Here is a 17,071-nt window from a genome sequence, read left to right as displayed (position 1 = left end):
GCAGCTTCTGAAGGAGGCAAAGGGGGGGCGGGTATACTTCTGCCGAGTGTCCGCCTTTCTGAGCGACGCGTGGTTTTCAACACTTAAGGCACCGGAGACCAGAGATGGTCAGTTTCAGGTGTCCAGCGGAATGATCTGGTAGGTGTCCATCCTGGGAGGCGGTCGCGGCAAGAAGCCCGGTTGCCATGCATCCCCACCCGGTTACAATTCCTTCTCTGTGATGGGAATTTCCACCAGGTGAACTTAGCAAAAGGGATGATCAGTACATGGAAAGGGATAGCAATAACAAAGACCAAAACTGAAGCAGGAAAGGGAAAAAAGGCTTACACGTTTAAAAAGCTTCAGTTGCCACCCTGGCCGGTGGGCGCAGTGGTTAGTGTGTCGGCCTGCAGACTGAAGGGTCGTAGGTTCGATTCCCAGTCAAGGGCACATAGCTGGGTTGCAGGTTCAATCCCCGGCCCAGGTCAGGATGTGTGTGGGAGGCAATCAGTCGATGTGTCTCTCTTACATCGATGTCTCTCTTTCTCTCCCTCCCTTCCACTCTCCCACTCTCTCTAAAAATGAATGAAAAAAATATCCTCGGGGAAGGATTAAAGAATAATAATAAAAAATAAAAAACTTCACTGGCCTGCAGGTCCATGGCCGGTGATATTGTGAACATATGATTGGAGGCCCAGACAGTGGAGAAAGGTGGAAAACATTTGTGAAGAAATCGTGTCTGAAAATTTTTCCAAATTGGATGAAAAGTATAAACTTATAAAGCAAAAAGCACAACTAATCCCAAGTATGACAGACACAAAGACAACCTCACAAATCCACGTTTTAATCCCATGCACGTAAAAAAGCCACGAGACGGAGAAACCCCTTAAAAACAACTAGAGAAGAAAGACACATCGCCTGAGCTCTCCATGTAGGTAGCAAAACATGAATCTCAGGAAGACGCTGTCGTGGGAAAGAAAGGAGAAATGAAAGAGCTCACACTGTCTGGGTCCATTCCTAAGGTGAAATAGGTCAGGCATGAGAGACCCCCAGAGTGGCTGCCGCTGGCGGGAGGGAGGGGCTTTCCGGGAACGCGTGCACATTATCCACAATGAAAAGTATTCCCAGAAGGGAAACTAAGAGTTAGGTGGTGAGGACGAGGGGGGAGAGGCAAGCAGCTCTGTTTTCCTGGGACATGCTGGAAGCTTTGCAAAGGGCCCTTCCCCTTGGTTCCATGGATTACTGAGTATTCCTACCTGGCATGACTTGGAAATGGGGGGAGGGGAAGAACAATCGAGTGAGGTGAAAGCAGAACGTTCTGGGTCCAGTAGATGCATTCATTCTGGTCCATCCTGAGGCCAGAATAGCCATCCTGAGTTTCCTCTTTGTGGGGGCCTGTCCTGAAGTCCCTTTTCCCCTGCTTGCCACGCCCTACAGCCCATCCATCATCAGCCCTCTGATTTTATCTCCTGCAGGAATTTGATGTCCGTGTGCCTGTACACGGTGTAAAAGCAACTCTGGTTGGCTTTCTTACAAACCAATTTTGCCGTTTTGCTGAGCCTCCTAGACAGCATGCCTGGTCTGAGCGTCGTGATTTTCATTGACGTCTATTGAGCCCCTCAGGGTGATGAACATCGTCGGGGTCCCCTTGAGGAAATCCAAATGGCCAGGCCTCGAGTGCCGAGAAAAACAAGACACATTCACGGTCCGGTGACTATTCACGGTCACAGGAAACTGCCCCCAGCCGCGCTCCCGGGGCAGGGGCCTGGGGCGTGGTGGAGAGTGAGTGGGAGGGGGTGTGGCAGAGCGAGGCTGGGTGGGGTTCTCGGTGTGCAAGGGGCTGAAGAGGAAGCTGTGGGTGGGACAAGGGCTGAGTGCCAGGTCCTAAAGGACCAGGATGGCAAGAGGCCGGGGGAGGCCCCCCAGGCCCAGGAGGAGAAGAGGGAAAAGGACCGAATGTGGCAGGGGCCTTGAGCCTGAGAGAGGCGGAGGGCAGGTGGCTAAGGAGGATCAAGGCCTCCACAGGGGTCCACACGCCCCTGCTTTGTGGGACCAGGATGAATCTCTTTAGACTGGAAAAGGTGGCGGGGTATTGCTCAGTTCCTGGAAGAACCGGCGGGGTCCCACAGAGAGGACGTTACTAGAGGGAAGGACCATCTGCCCCGCATCATGTCACCAGGGCTGTCGCCTTCCCAGAGCAGATGTCTGACAAAAGCGACGTGTCTCTCCCGCCAGTGGCCCAGGCTCTGCCTCCGCACCTGCGGGGCGAACAAGCACACTGTGCTCATCAGAGCTCTGCACCGATGGCCTCCCCGCACAGAGGCCTGGCTCTGCGGCCGGCCGCTCACCGAGATCCAGAGCTGGTGACCTCACTGGGCTACCCGGGCCCCCACCCTGGGCCATCCGTGGGGACGCCTGCCCTGCTGGCTCCGGGGAGACAGGCTGCCTGGGCTGTGCGCTGGGCCCTCCTCTCATCCCTCAGCTCCTACCGAGCGCCTGGGGGCTGTGATGGAGGGGAGCAGGGGCTGGGAGCTCACAGCCCTGGGGTAACTCGCCAACACCAGGCGAGTGCCCACACCTGAGAGAGTAGCAGCGGGGAGCGGCGTTTCCCTGAAGCAGCAGTGGTTGGGGTGCCCTGTGCTGAAGGCATGACCTCCGGCCAAGCCACTTCCTGGTGCCCAGGCCCGGCTGGGTGGGAAGGGCCTGGCCCACTTGTGAGAGCGCCTGGCTCATCTTGGCACCCTCCTTGCGCGCGTGGGTCGGGCCAGTGGGGGCCGGGCCCGGGTCTCTTTGAGGGCGCATGAGCGTTGGTAAAGGACCCCCGGGGAGACTGGGCGCTTGGGGCTCACGCCATCCCTGCGGGGCGGGGCCGGGGCCCAGGTGGGGCGGGCGCCCGGGGTGCGCTCCCTGCGCCGGACACCAGGCGTCGCCCCCGCTCCTCGCAGCGCCGGCCCCCGCCCCCGCCGCCGAGCCCGAGCCCGAGCCGAGCCCGAGCCGCAGCTGAGGAGGCGGCGGGACCGGCCGGACAAATTTCCTGCTCGGCTGCGGGCGGCGGGCGCGCGGGCGCGGGCGGCGGGAGGCGGCAGGAGGCGGCGCGGGGAGCGCCCCGCAGCCTCGGCCTCCGCGCGTCCTCGCGACCCTCCTTCGCGCCCGGCGGGGCCAGAGGGGCGCCCGAGGGGCGGCGGGCGAGCGCCTGGAGATGCGGAGTCGCCGCGGCGCCGGGATCCGCACCACCGGCCCGGCCCTCCCGAGGTGAGCGCGCGCGGGGGCGGGCGGGCGGGGCGCCCTTCGGTGGCCGTGCGCCCGGGGCGGCCGGAGCAGGCCGGGGACGCGCCTCGGCCGCCGCCGCGGGAGGGAGGGGCCGCGCCGGGTGCCGGGTGCCGGGTCCGGAGCCCGGTCCCTGCCCGCCCGCGGCGCGCCGGGTGCCAGCAGCTGGGGACCGCGCGACCCCGGGCCTCGGCCCCCGGACCCCCAGCCCAACTTGGCATCGGCCGCGCTCGCGTTCGCGCTCGGCGCACGGGCCGGCGTGTGTCTGCCGGTGCAGCGGCGCCGGGGGCTGGCGACAGGGACGCGCGTGGAGGCGGGCGAGACCGGGAGGGGGTGCCCGCGCGTGTGTTGGGGGCTCCGCGCTCGCGGGAGGAGACGGGAGCCTTTTGGGAAAGTGGCTCGGAGTTGCGCCAACTCGGGAGGGGAGGGGGCTGCTGTGGATGCTGCCCGGTGGCCCCGCGCCCCGCGCCTTCCCGGCGAGGGGAGCCGAGTGGGGTGCAGCTGGGGGCCCGGGAGGGGCGGGCCGCCGGGACCTGCAGGGTCGGTGGGTGACCTGTGGCTGAGAGTCAGCGCGGTGCCCAGCCTGCGGGCTCTGGGGGCCGTCTGGGGAAGCCCGAGGGCAGCCCGCAGGGTGGAGAGGCAGAGCCGAGCGCGGCGTGACCCCGGGGCTGACCCAATTCCCTCCTGGCACCGCCAGCCTCTCTGGAAAGGCTGGGCATGTACACCCCGCGGTGGGGCTGACTCCCCGGGTCAGGTCCTCTCGCCATCAGAGCCCCGTCCCGGCGCCGGGAAAGGAGAGCGCCGCTCTGTGCTTACACTTTGGAGGGAAGATGGTTGAAAACCAGCCAAGGTGGTCCCGGGCTTTAGAGTCCCTGTGTCCATGTCCAGTCTGCCCTTGACCTCAGGTGCCCCTTGACCCCAGGTGCCTGGAGGTGTGTGTCCTGAAGGTGGGTGAGCTTCTTCCTCTGCAAAACAAAGACGTGTGTGTGTGTGTGTGTGTGTGTGTGTTGGGCGAAGTGCCTGTCAAAACCAGCGCCCTGTGGCCCAGGCGGGCTCGGGCAGAGCTCGTGGGAGAACCGGGGTGGGCTCGGGGCTCCCTGCGCACAGGCCCTAAGCTTTCAGGGAGCAGACGGCCCTGCAGGGACAGGCAGGCCCGGGAGGAGCGGGGCCTGCAGGGGTCCCCAGCTCCCCCAGGTGAGGCACCGCCTCTGAGCGCGGCCTCCAGGCCAGAGGGCTTCGTGTTAGTGACGCCTGTGAACCGGCACCCTCACTCCTCCGAACCCCAGACTGTCCACGTGTCCACGTGTCCACGTGAGCTAGGAGCCGGGTGGTCTCTGAGAAGTCCAGGCTGTTGGGTGAACCTGGGTGGTTTTAGGTTTAAAAACAAACCCACGGAGGCCACGCTCACTCCTGTGGGGGAACCGCTGGCCGAGAGAGGTTTCCCAGGCCGGTGCCTCCGTGGAAGCCGTGGGAGGTCCCGGCTCCGCGCTCCAGCGAGCAAGCCCTTCCCTCCAGGGATCCCTGTGTACGCCCATCAACCCCTGAGAGGGGCTGCAGGGGGCCTGGGGGTGTCCATGGGGGTGGTCATGGGGGGCACGTTGAAGGTGGATGTGTGAGGAAGCTACAGTAGTTGACCGTTAGTCAGGGAGCTGAAATGTGCATTTCAGTTGGTCAACAGGGCTCCACGCCATGCCTCCATTGGTCCATTGGCTGTTTCCACCACCCTCCTCGCAGGCCAAGGCACCCCACCCCCTCTAACCAAAGTCCCTGCTTCCAAGTCAGAGCCGCATTGCTAGCCCAGACCACTCCTCTGCAACTGTCATGCCCAGCTCCCCCTGCCCCCACGCCAACATTTCTCCCGGCATATCAAATGCGCCCGATCCAACCTGCCCCAAATCGACTGTGATCTCCCCCCCCCCCCCCCCACTCAGCCCAACACTTTCCCGATGTTTCCTTTATCGACCTCAGGGCACCGGCTTCCAGCAAAGGCCGCCGCATGTAGTTCCCCTGAGGACACGTGTCCTCAGCGCCCAGCCGCGGACCTGCCAGGAGGCCGGCGATGATGCCATCGGACAGATGAGCGCGGGAGGGAGCGAGGCATTTTGGGTGCGCATCTGCTGAAGTGGCCGGGCTGGTGTATTTTTAGTGGACGGGAGCGTGGTTGGGAGGCAGCCACACATTTGTGTGGATGTGGATTGAACTGGATCGTGGAGATGTGAAATAGGTCTGTGTGGGGGTTACACTGCCATTCTTCTGGGGACGCTGAACAGACCTGCTAAAGTGCCGGGGCTGGACAGAGAGGCCCCGGGGACCGCCCACAGAGGCAGGTTCGGGAGCCGCGAGGGGACCCCGCGTGGGGCTGCCCTCCGACCCTTTCCTGATGCGTCATCTTCATTGACAACATCGGAGTCACCCTCCCAGAGGTTCTGCTGTTGAAACAGGGACGATGGTGTCCATTCGGATAACGGCTGGCCTTCTAATGGGCGGTTATCACCGGGAAGACGCTGCGTCCCAAGGTCACCCCCAGCCGTTGGCGTGCTATCTCCTGGCCAGCCAACGGCTCGCTACACCCTGAAGACACCCCGTAGGTCCTCCGAGGTGGAGCCCGCTCAGCTCCCTGCTCGGAATCGCCTTCCTCGTTATCTCCAGTTTAGGGACTCCTACTCATACCTCGATGCCCACTTCAGATGCCTCCCTCTCCACAAAGCCCTCCCGACGCCGCTGCCTGAGAAAAGCGCTCTTGCTTTCATCCCTGTTGGCGCCTGTCCCAGAGCGCTGGCCAGACCCTATTTTCATTTCCGGTTGACTTGTTGGCACAGTTATCTCCTCTGCCCGGCGGCTCGTGCTTTTAGGATGGAAGGTGTGTCTGGGGGCTTGGACTTTGGGTTCAGGTATGGATTCCCATAAATCCCAGCTCTGAGTGACCTGGGCTGGCTATTCAGAATCCACTCCTCAGTGTTTTCTTCTCTGCAATGGGAGTGATGTCTGCACAGCGCACGGCTGCGTGAGAGTGGCAGATAGACATGCCAAGGACAAGGCCCGTGCCCGGCGCTCCATACATCGTGGCCACCACACCCTTGCATCACCTAAGGCTGTGAATCGCGTGCATTAAGAACCAGGAGGTTCGAACAAATAGATAAGTAAAGTCAAAATCTGTATTAATAGGTAGATACCTTTTGCATGCCTAGCCATCGAAAGTGCTATGTCAGATCGATATGGTGTGACATGCTGGGGAACTTCCCTTTTTTGCAACGTAATTTGAATGACTGCAGGTTTTGCATGACTAAGTGTTTTAATCTCATACGTTACCGCTTACCTATGCCCACTCTTTGACACATTGACCCTTCAGACTTAGAGTGGTTTATCAGACAGAAATGCATGATTTTGTGCACTTTAACGTGGGCTCACGGACTGAATTGAACAGACTGGCACTGCCCAAAAACACCAAAGTGAGCCAGACCCAGCGCCGGGAGGCGGCGTGGCCTCCCTCTGCTCTGTGGACCCCGTCAATGGAATGGCTTCTAGACTCCAGTACAACAGCCGTGAAGCTACAGGCTGCCCCCCACGTCCTCAGAGCTTCACTCCGCTGAGCGCTAAAGAGGTATGGCACCATGCCACCTCGGAGCCCATGCCAGCTCCGTGTGCCCACGGATGCCGCCCTCTCCCCAGCTTCTCCAGGCAGTCTGGGCACGGCCCAATCCAGGGCTCTCGTCCTGGGCTCACCCCGTGGGCATATCTGTCTCTCTCTGCGCTGGGCACCCACCGAGTCGCCCCGGGTAAGACGAGGCTCCTGGGTACTTCAGCAGCCGGTAATTTTAGGTGCGGGCCCCAGACGTACCAGGAGTTCGCTTTGCAGGTTAACTTCTTGATTGGTCACTTGCGTTTCTCTCCAGACCCGGAGTGTGGATGGTATTCCAGGGGCTGGGGTTTCAGACCCGCCGCCTGCAGGGAGAGGGCCTTTGCTGAGCTGTGCTGACCTCCAGGGGGCACGTGCACGCAGGGGAGGGGTCCCCGCGGATGTGGGCTGGGAGAGCCCGGCCTTGGGGATTACCGGGCCAGCTTCCTTTTCTTCTCGGGGTCTGGCTGCTGTTCCCCAAATCTCCTCCGCCCAGGCCCGCCCGTCCAGGTGCCGCGTGGGGAGTTTTGATGTGGTTCTCAGCCCTTTGAACTCCGCGGCTGCCAGATCAGAGCCAGACACGCGGGCCTCCGTCTTTCTTTCAACTGCACAGGTACTTCAAAGGGGTTGACTGCGCTTGGGAAATACACCGTGTCCCCAGGCTGTTTCAGGAAAACAACACGCCTATCCCTTCATATCGATTCCCAGTGAAATAGGGACCAGAGAGCTCTTTTAAAAGGATGCCTATTTTAAACGCTTCAAACACAATCAATAGTTGTCCAGTTAATATAACCCATTAATGTACAGTGTCCCACAATCGAGTGCGATCCCTCGTCATCCTAATGGCGACAATGACCCTTCCCATCAGGGTGTCAGGTGGGTGGGTTGAAGGGGGGCCTAGAGACCCGGGCCTGGTGCATGCCAGGGGCCCAGGGAGCAGGGCAGAGTCCCAGGCCTGAGTGCTCAGGGTGCCAATTGTTCCCCTGCCTGCAGGGCAAGTCACTGAATTCCCAGTCTTGCTTATTTTATTAAAAATATTTTTATTGAGCCCTAACCGGTTTGGCTCAGTGGATAGAGCGTCAGCCTGTGGACTGAAGGGTCCCAGGTTCGATTCCGGTCAAGAGCATGTACCTAGGTTTCGGGCACATCCCCAGTAGGGGGTGTGCAGGAGGCAGCTGATCGATGTTTCTTCTCTCTCATCGATGTTTCTAACTCTCTATCCCTCTCTCTTCCTCTCTGTAAAAAATCAATAAAATACCTTTTAAAAAATATATATTTTTATTGATTTCAGAGAGGGAGAAACATCAAGGAGGAGAGAGAATCATGGATCAGCTGCCTCCTGCACGCCCCCTACTGGGGATGGAGACTAAAACCCAGGCACGTGCCCTGACCAGGAATCAAACCGTGACCTCCTGGTGCATAGGTCGACGCTCAACCCCTGAGCCACGTGGCCGGGCCGGTCTTGGTCATTAATGTCCTTCAATCTGCTCGGATGTTTGCGGCCGCACATCAGTCGCCAGCTTTTGTACGAGGGAGCAGATTGGTGGTTTTCCTTCTTTACTTGATCACAGTGTGTTACTCCCAGTGACCTTGTACTGGCCTGTTGAGTTGGACTCTCACTGCCGAGAACTTGGCGTTCCTGGCTGTCCCTGGAGCCGGACTTCCGCGGGCCTGCCCGGCAGCGTCCGATCGTCTCTCCGAGGCTCGGCCCGGCTCCTTCGCCCCCGCGCACAGTTCCCGTGGCGGCCGGGCGCCCTGCGGGAGCGGAGCCCAGGCAAGTGGCAGCGCTTCCCCGGCAGGTTCCTCGTTAAACCCCGGGCGCTCCGGCCTCTCTTTCTTCCCCGGTTCAAAAAGGCCAGCCTCAAAGGAGGACGTGCACTCGCACGATTTGAGGTCACGGCCTGGGGCCTCCCCACCTCCCCCACCAGCCTGTCCGTCTGGCGGCAGGCGTGGGATAAAGCTTTCATTTCGTGTTGGAACTAGAGCACAGGTGGGAAGCCCTCTATGAGGGCTGGCTCAGGGGGCGCTCACGTCGGAGTCTGCTGCTGCCTCGCTTCCTGTTGGGGCGTGGGGGTGAAGGGTATGGGTGGGGGGCAGAGGAGGAGCAGGGCTCAGAGGGCTTGGGGACGCCCATGGTCAGCTTCCTCATCATTGTCCCCAGGACTGGCCTGCTCTCAGCCGTTCTAGACCGAGCCCCGTGTCACGGAGCGCACGTTTGGTGAAAGGCTTCGGGTTTTGGTGGTCAGACAGAGTGGGACTTGAGACGGGGAGGGCCTACAGGAGACCCCATAAACCCTCCCTAAAGAATGCCCCGCCCACTTTCTAGATCCCAGAAAGACCTGCCAGTGAGGTAAGATGAGAGGTGGGTTTGGGGCCCAGAATTCCACCGACAGACCTCTCCTGTCTTCAGCCCGATTTGCCTCCGCTCTGCACCCCGGAGGGAAAGTGAGAGAATGGGTGGGGGGGGGGAGACAGAGAGACACACGGAGAGAGCAGATGGCAGAGAGAGGGAGAGGAGAGAGAAGCACAGAGAGAGAAGGACTGAGTGGGACTCTCGGATGCTGAGGTTTTATCTCCCAGTGTTTGTCCTCTGAGGAGGCCTCTTGTCGATTGAAGCCAGGATGGGCTAGCTGTTTCATCACCGAAAGGGTTTATTTGGGGAAGAGAGAGGGTTGCAGCCTGCATGCCAATGTGGGGGTCTCTGCAGGAGGAAACGAAGCTCAGGGGAAGGGTAGAGCGATGGGGCTTTATTAGGAACACAGGGTTCTTCCTGGAGGCCCCTCAGAATGATGTAGAGCAAGGGTCCTCAAACTTTATAAACAGGGGGCCAGTTCACTGTCCCTCAGACCGTTGGGAGGGCCGGACTATAGTTTAAAAAAAAAAACTATGAACAAATTCCTATGCACACTGCTAAGTCGGCTGCTAAGCAGTACAGGCAGCGGCGGGAAAAACACCCGGCGGGCCGGATAAATGTCCTCGGCGGGCCGCATGTGGCCCGCGGGCCGCAGTTTGAGGACCCCTGATGTAGAGGGTGAGAACTCCCATAAGCCCTCGCTCCTCTCACAGGCCCTCCGGACCAATGATGGATACGTTAGCTTAAATGCCAGGTCATCTTCACACCTCCACACGCCCTTTAACCCAGGGTGGGATTTCTGGCCCCGGGCCCCTGTGGGCGTGGCCTGGGACGATGTGGGAGAGCGGAGGGGGTGACACCTGCCCCCGCACGTGGGCGCGTGGAGTGGTGCTCAGACCAGACCCCCCGAGTCTCTGGGGCAGGAGCTGTGCCAGTGACGGGGTGCGGGTGGGGGAAGAGCTGTGGGAATGAGCGAAGCGCCGGAATATGTGTGCCCTTTTGCTACGTCCAGGGATTTACAGTAACCCGATTGTGGGGTCACAAAAGGTCGCCTGAGGGCGGTGCTTGAATGGCTAGAAAACAGGAGAATGCCTTCCAGAGACAGACAGCTGGAGCTTCCGGCCTCTGCAAACGGGCCCTGCAGGCCGTGCGCGCGCTGCCGTTTGCGGGTCAAACAGGAGCGTCCCCGGGAGCCCGTTCTCTCAGGCCAGCTCAGCCGGCGCGGTGCCTGGCGAGGCCCGTGCTTGCGATCGGCACATCCCCCCGCATCTGCTTTTGGGGCTCTCCCCGTGGCCTCGGTCTCCCCCGCAGCTGAGCGGGAGGTGCTAGACGTGCAGACCCTCTGCCGCCGCCACCCGTCCTCGTTCTGAACAGGTGGACGGCGCGTCCCGTCCTCCTCAGTCCCGGCAGCACTGGGTTAGGCGCCTCGGTAATTCAGTAAACCCCTTGTTGCCAGGGTTTCGAGCATCATGATGCTCAAGTCCCGGCCCCTGTCGGAGATCCCTCTGCCCATTTACATTCCTCTGAGCAAAGTCCCTGATGTTGGCCCAGAGTAACATCGAAATGCAAGAGCCCCAGATTTCTCATTTTGCATCGGGGCGAGCCCGGTCAGGCCTCTGCAGCTCCCCGGCGGGGTTCTTTCACGGGGGAGGGGGGTATGGCTTCATCCAATGTGGGTCGTATTTAAGAGTCTGTAAGATCATGTACAAGGACATGGCGATGTTAGACATTTGCTGAGTGCCTACGGTCTACACGGCCCTGGGTTTAGAACTGAAATTACCCCAAAAAGTCACCATGCTGTCCTAGGGGTGCCCCACGCCTGCTGGAGGGTGGAACTCGTCTCTTCCAGGGGTGTTAAATGTAATGCCGGCCCGGCTGGCATGGCTCAGTGATTGAGCATCGACCTGTGAACCAGGAGGTCACGGCTCCATTCCCGGTCAGGGCACATGCCCGGGTTGTGAGCTCGATCCTCAGTGCCAGGCGTGCAGGAGGCAGCCGATCAGTGATTCTCTCTCGTCATTGATGCTTCTATCTCTCTCTCCCTCTCCCTCTCCCTCCCTCTCTGAAGTCAATAAAAAATATATATGTATATAAAATTCATTTCTCCCTTTACTGTACAAGCCCAGCCTGCCCCAGGCCCCCTCTGGGCAGGACAGAGCCCGGGGCTAACACAGGGCTTGACTCAATTCGACTGGACTTTTGTGTTCAGGAACCTGAATTCATGGCACACGGAGGAGCCGCCCTGACGTTTATTACCGTCCGATGGAAAAGAACACGCTTTTCCTCATGTCCAGTTTGCTCAGGAGCCCGCCCCACATGTTTGAGTATGACGAGACGTGTATTTTCTGTGCAAGTCTCTCCGTCTGCCAGAAACCAGAGCCGAGCGCTACCTTCTTGCTTAGGATGTCCTCTCTCTGCGAAGTCTGGCAAGTGATTCCATCTCGCTCTTTAGAATCAAGTGCAGGTGCCATCTGTGGGACGGTCCTCTAAAGGTCTCTCCCTGGTCTAGAGCTAACCTCTGGGTGCCCGGGTGAGGGGGTGGGGGGACCTCAGTGCACAGGAAGGTCGTGAGGTCGCCGCAGACACTGGGAGGGGTCCGCTCCGTATCCGGGGCCTCAGGGATGTAAGAGGTGGAAGGAGGAGTCAGTGCTTTCGAGGCCATTCGGGCTCCGTGGGTTTATGCGACTCCGGTCAGGAACAGCGGGTCCAGATGCTCCACGTGGCCGTCAAGGCCTCCTCCTTTCCCTCCCGCGGGCAGGCTCTTCCCTGCACGCCCCCCGCAGCCGCTCATCCCGTCCCCCGCGTGCCCCGCCGCGTGCCCCGCTTAGGAAGAGAGCTTTTCCCAGCGGGGGCAGCCATGGACCGCGCAGCGAGTCTCCTCGGTGCAGATGAGCCGGGAACCCTGTCTTAGCCGGGAACCCGTGTCTTAGCCGGGAACCCGTGTCTTAGCCGGGAACCCTGTCTTAGCCGGGAACCTGTGTCTTAGCCGGGAACCCTGTCTTAGCCGGGAACCTGTGTCTTAGCCGGGAACCCGTGTCTTAGCCGGGAACCCTGTCTTAGCCGGGAACCTGTGTCTTAGCCGGGAACCCGTGTCTTAGCCGGGAACCTGTGTCTTAGCCGGGAACCTGTGTCTTAGCCGGGAACCCTGTCTTAGCCGGGAACCTGTGTCTTAGCCGGGAACCTGTGTCTTAGCCGGGAACCCGTGTCTTAGCCGGGAACCTGTGTCTTAGCCGGGAACCCTGTCTTAGCCGGGAACCCGTGTCTTAGCCGGGAGCCTGTGTCTTAGCTGGGAACCCTTCTTAGCCAGGAACCTGTGTCTTAGCCGGGAACCCGTGTCTTAGCCGGGAACCCTTCTTAGCCGGGAACCCGTGTCTTAGCCGGGAACCCTGTCTTAGCCGGGAACCCTTCTTAGCCGGGAACCCTGTCTTAGCCGGGAACCCGTGTCTTAGCCGGGAACCCTGTCTTAGCCGGGAACCCGTGTCTTAGCCGGGAACCCTGTCTTAGCCGGGAACCCTGTCTTAGCCGGGAACCCGTGTCTTAGCCGGGAACCTGTGTCTTAACCGGGAACTCTTCTTAGCCGGGAACCCGTGTCTTAGCCAGGAACCTGTGTCTTAGCTGGGAATCCTGTCTTAGCCGGGAACCCTGTCTTAGCGAGCCTCCCAGCAGGAGGGTGGGAACGCTGCTCAGGGCATTTAGAGAAAAGACCCAGGCCCGCTCCTGGTGCCATGCTGGCTTCCGGCTAAGCGTCGAGGGTCCCCACAGATGTGCCCCCTCTCTGGGAAAGCCCAGAGCCACGAGTCTGTCTTCCTCGCACCCCGCGCCCCTACACACATACTCTCCGCACCGTCACCTTGTTAGCAAAGGGACTGCGCTGGTTCTGACCCAGACACCAGCCCGTGGCCCCCGTGCCCCTGGCAGCGTCCCCGCCCCGTGGGCTGCCCGGCCAGAGCGCCTCGGCCATTCTTCTGGGATGAGTCACGGCGAAGCTGGTCCAAGAACTGCCCAGTGTTCACTCCCTGGCTGCCTCGTCTCAAAGGGGGGTGATTGTCCCATCACGAGAGGGGCCGGGACAGCCTTCCCAGAACTGCGCCGCAGGGGCCGCTCGGGGACACCCCGGCTTGGGCCCGGGGATCCTAGCGCGCAGGGCTGAGTGCGGCCCGCCTGGGAGGGTCCGAAGGACGGAAGGGTGGCCTGTTGCTCCTGGTGGAAAACCACCTCGAATTGTGGTCAGGGCCCCCCGAGAGTTTCTGCTCTGAGAAAAGCTCTGTCCGGACTCGTGTTGGGGTCACGCCCGGTCTCCGATGCAGCGTCCGAACCCCAGATGGAGGTGGGTCCCCCACTGGGAGGTGCCGCGCTCTGAACCACCCGTGGGACGTGTAGGGGGAGGCCCTGAGGGAACCCCCCAACTGCAGACATTCAGCCTCCCTGGTCTGTCCTGAGCTAAGGTCAGTTTTGCCCCCACACATACCCAGCACCCCAGTCTCACATGCTCCTGAAAGATGGTGCTGATTTGACTCATGCTCGTCCACACTGGCTCAGCTAATACCTTCAGAAACCCGCAGACCGTCCTTCGTGAAGCGCGGATCCTTTTAGAGAACAGAGTCCGCTCTGTGGTGATTGTAGAGAGGGGGCAGCGAGAAAGATGGACTGGGCGTTCCACTTAGGTAGGCACTTGTTGGTTGACGCTTATGGGTGCCCTGACCTGGGATCAAACCCGCAACCTTGGCGTATCGGGAGGACGCTCTGACCACCTGAGCTGCCTGCCAGCGCCTACAGGTACCACTTCATCCCTTTTCCTTTTGGAAAGACCGGGACTCTGTGTTCCGTTTCCGCGAGGCAGGCCTCCCCGCTGCTCTCGTGGAAACGTCACGGCTTAGTGGCGCCGCTGCAGCGTCTGGTGCTGCGCGAAGACCAAACGCCGAGCTCCGTCCTTCCTCCCCGTAACCCAGGCGTCCTCAGACTACGGCCCGCGGGCCACATGCGGGTGTTTTTGCCGTTTTGTTTTTTTACTTCAAAATAAGATATGTGCAGCGTGCATAGGAATTTGTTCATAGTTTTTTTTAAACTAGAGTCCGGCCCTCCAACGGTCTGAGGGACAGTGAACTGGCCCCTGTTTAAAAAGTTGGAGGACCCCTGCCGTAACTGATTGTCCCCGGAGGCGGCCCGGCTCCGGACCGTGCGGGAGAGCTGGTCCTTGCTGTGTGCGGCCCCCAGGGCTGCCTTAGCCGGGGCGTGCTGAGCGCGGACCGAGTGGCGAAGCAAACGTTCCGAGTTCTGACGCCCGGCAAGGCACGTGGGAGACGGCACCGTTGGCATTCGTTTTGTGTTGTTCCTCTCCTCTGAGTGGCTCTCACATGACAGCAGGAATGTGTGGTTCCATCTCCTAGAGTTGCTTTCATGTTTCCTGGATAAGCGAGTGCAGAGAGCCGAGGCCACCGCTGGTCCAGGCGGGAGCCCGGGCGGGGGCGCGTGGAGGGCGGGCACAGGAGGCCTCGCCTGTCTGCACACCATGCCCGCGCGGTCCGGGCAGCTGCTGCGTGTCCGCGACAGCCTGGGGGCCACGGGCGGGAGGACAAGCAGGAGGTGAGGCAGCAGAGGCAGGCAGGCAGACCCGTCGGAAGCTGCTGTCCTAATCCAGTAAGGGCTGGGGGCGGGGTGGGGGGGGGAGGGGAGAGAGAGAGAGATCTGCAAAGCAAAGAAAGAGACAGGGAGACAGGCTAATAGCACCATTCATGTGCCTCCGTGTGCCAGGCGTGCTCATAGCTCTGGTCTCTCTATACCCACAGAGTCAGCACGACAGGCAGGTATGTGAACATAACAGGCCTCCAGGCCGGGGCTCTCACACCCCTCCAGGGAGGTGGGGCGGGGGAGAGCTGGAGGGAGCTAGTATCCAGCGGCCCCAAAGCCGGGCGTCTCGGCAGGCCTGGGGAGACAGGCTGCACGGGGAGGAAGGAGGAGCTTGGGGGACCCACGCGGATCTGGGCAGCTCGTTGGTGCCTCCTGCGTTCCTGATCATGAGTCTGAGATGGCCGCACCTTTGAATAAAACATGTGGGCAAAGAAAACCCAGTCAGCCCGGCCGGCGTGCCTCAGTGGGTGAGTGTCGACCTATGAACCAGGAGGGCACGGTTCGATTCTGGGTCAGGGCACATGCCCGGGTTGCGGGCTCCATCCAAGGTAGGGGGCGTGCAGGAGGCAGCCGACCCAGGAGTCTCTCTCTCATCATTGATGTTTTTATCTCTCTCTCTCTCTCTCCCCCTTCCTCTCTGAGATCAATTAAGAAAGTAAGTTTTTTAAAAAGAAAACCCAGGAAGTAACATTTTTGAGTGGGTTATTTTAGTCATTGACAGCGTCACAGCACAGGTGACGCTGACTCCACGGAGGGGGGCGTCCAGGGAGTCGTGATGGCGCCTCTGACTTGCTTTTACTCTGAAGAGGGAATAATAATTCCTACCTACCTGAGCATTCAGTGTACTTGCTATTATTATAGAGCTGTTATCGTTTAAAGAGCTACGGCCTGATCCCTTTTAAATGGCTTTTCCATAGTTTGTATCGTATGTAGGTAGGAAGCACTAAAAGCATCATCCTTGTTTGGCTAGGAAAATCGATGTGCTCTGCAAAATCCCTGAGAGGGAATATTCACTTCCCAGATGCAGCCATCGAGCGGCTTTCTCGCTCCAGGTTCGGACACGGCATTGGCGGTGCCTCTGGGCCCACAGTTAACACAAAGCTTCACAGACGCTGTATTTGCAAGGTTCACCCGCCCCCGACACCCACGCGTGCCGTGTGCCATGTGCCGTGGGCCGTGGGCCATGTGCCATGGGCCGTGTGCCGTGTGCCGCGTGCCGTGGGCCGTGGGCCGTGTGCCGCGTGTCTGCCCAGCGTGTCTCGGGCAGCGTCCGAAGGCACCAACCATCCCTCTCGTTTCGCCAGGAAGCTGTCCTCCGGCCGCTCCTGCCTTGTTTATCTGGTGCTTCCTGGCCGGCTCCTCCTTCAGGGAGCCACGTTTGCTAGCCACGGGCCTGTTTGTTTGCTCGGAGCTGGGATTCCTGCTCAGGAAGGAACCAGTGGGACACGTCACGCCGATGAGGCACTTTCTTGAGTGGCTTTCAAGGCTCATGTGATCCTGGGTTTGTATTGATGCGATCTGACCTTCTGACGTCCGCCGGTGCCGAGCCATTTCCTTCTCACGTCCTTAATGGTTTTCCTCCGAGCGCCTGCCCGGGGCCAGATCTTCTGGTGTGTGACATCGGCAGGCCTGTCTGACCCTGACTCCGCCTGCAAGGCCGGCTGAGTAAACAGCGCACACGCTCTCCTGGGCCCCAGCGAGCGTGTGGCCCGGGAATGTGTGTCTGCCCCACCACGGTGCTTTACAAAGCACAGTGCTTGGTAGGTGACGGCTGCTGGTGATGTCACATCAGAAAAACAATCGCAGCATTTGGTTTCGTGGGTCCTTCTTCCAGCCCAGCTTTTATAGAGGAACAGGGCGCTGAGGGCTGGGTCAGAGGTCAAGGTCACCATGAGTCCGCTTTCCCACTGGAAAAGGAAAACCGGCTGTACAGCCACGGGCAGTGGCATGTCTGTGGACTGCGGAGATGGCTGGGAGTGGATGTGTGCGTTCGATCTGTCTGCGGTTGTCAAGTCCTCATTAATTGGAGGCCCGCGGACCTGATTGCTATTTCAAACACTTTGAAATGACACATGTTCCACGTCACCTGAGAAGCACACTTAAACCTTGGATTGTATACATTTCGAGTTACAACATCAGGCCATTGTGTTTGGGGGAGAAGACGTTTAATATGCATAAAATAGAATCAGGGGGGACTTTGCATTCACGGTGGCTTCCGTAATTAGTTC

The 17,071-nt window shown here is 60.0% G+C and overlaps 1 protein-coding gene across 1 annotated transcript in view; it reads left to right on the top strand.

Moving 5' to 3' along the window:
* The first annotated feature begins 3,127 nt into the window (after positions 1-3,127).
* The window catches only part of PTPRE (protein tyrosine phosphatase receptor type E), a 119,991-nt gene continuing 106,047 nt past the window's right edge, over positions 3,128-17,071 (top strand). Inside the window, exon 1 of the mRNA XM_079793195.1 lies at positions 3,128-3,231. The gene's annotated coding sequence lies outside the window, so the exon portion shown is untranslated. The remainder of the gene's footprint in view (positions 3,232-17,071) is intronic.

This window comes from Cnephaeus nilssonii (genome assembly GCF_951640355.1).
Source record: "Cnephaeus nilssonii genome assembly, chromosome: 16".
In the NCBI taxonomy this organism is placed as follows: domain Eukaryota; kingdom Metazoa; phylum Chordata; class Mammalia; order Chiroptera; family Vespertilionidae; genus Cnephaeus; species Cnephaeus nilssonii.
Note: the sequence above shows the minus strand (reverse complement) of the source record. Positions and strands in the feature narration are given on the sequence as shown.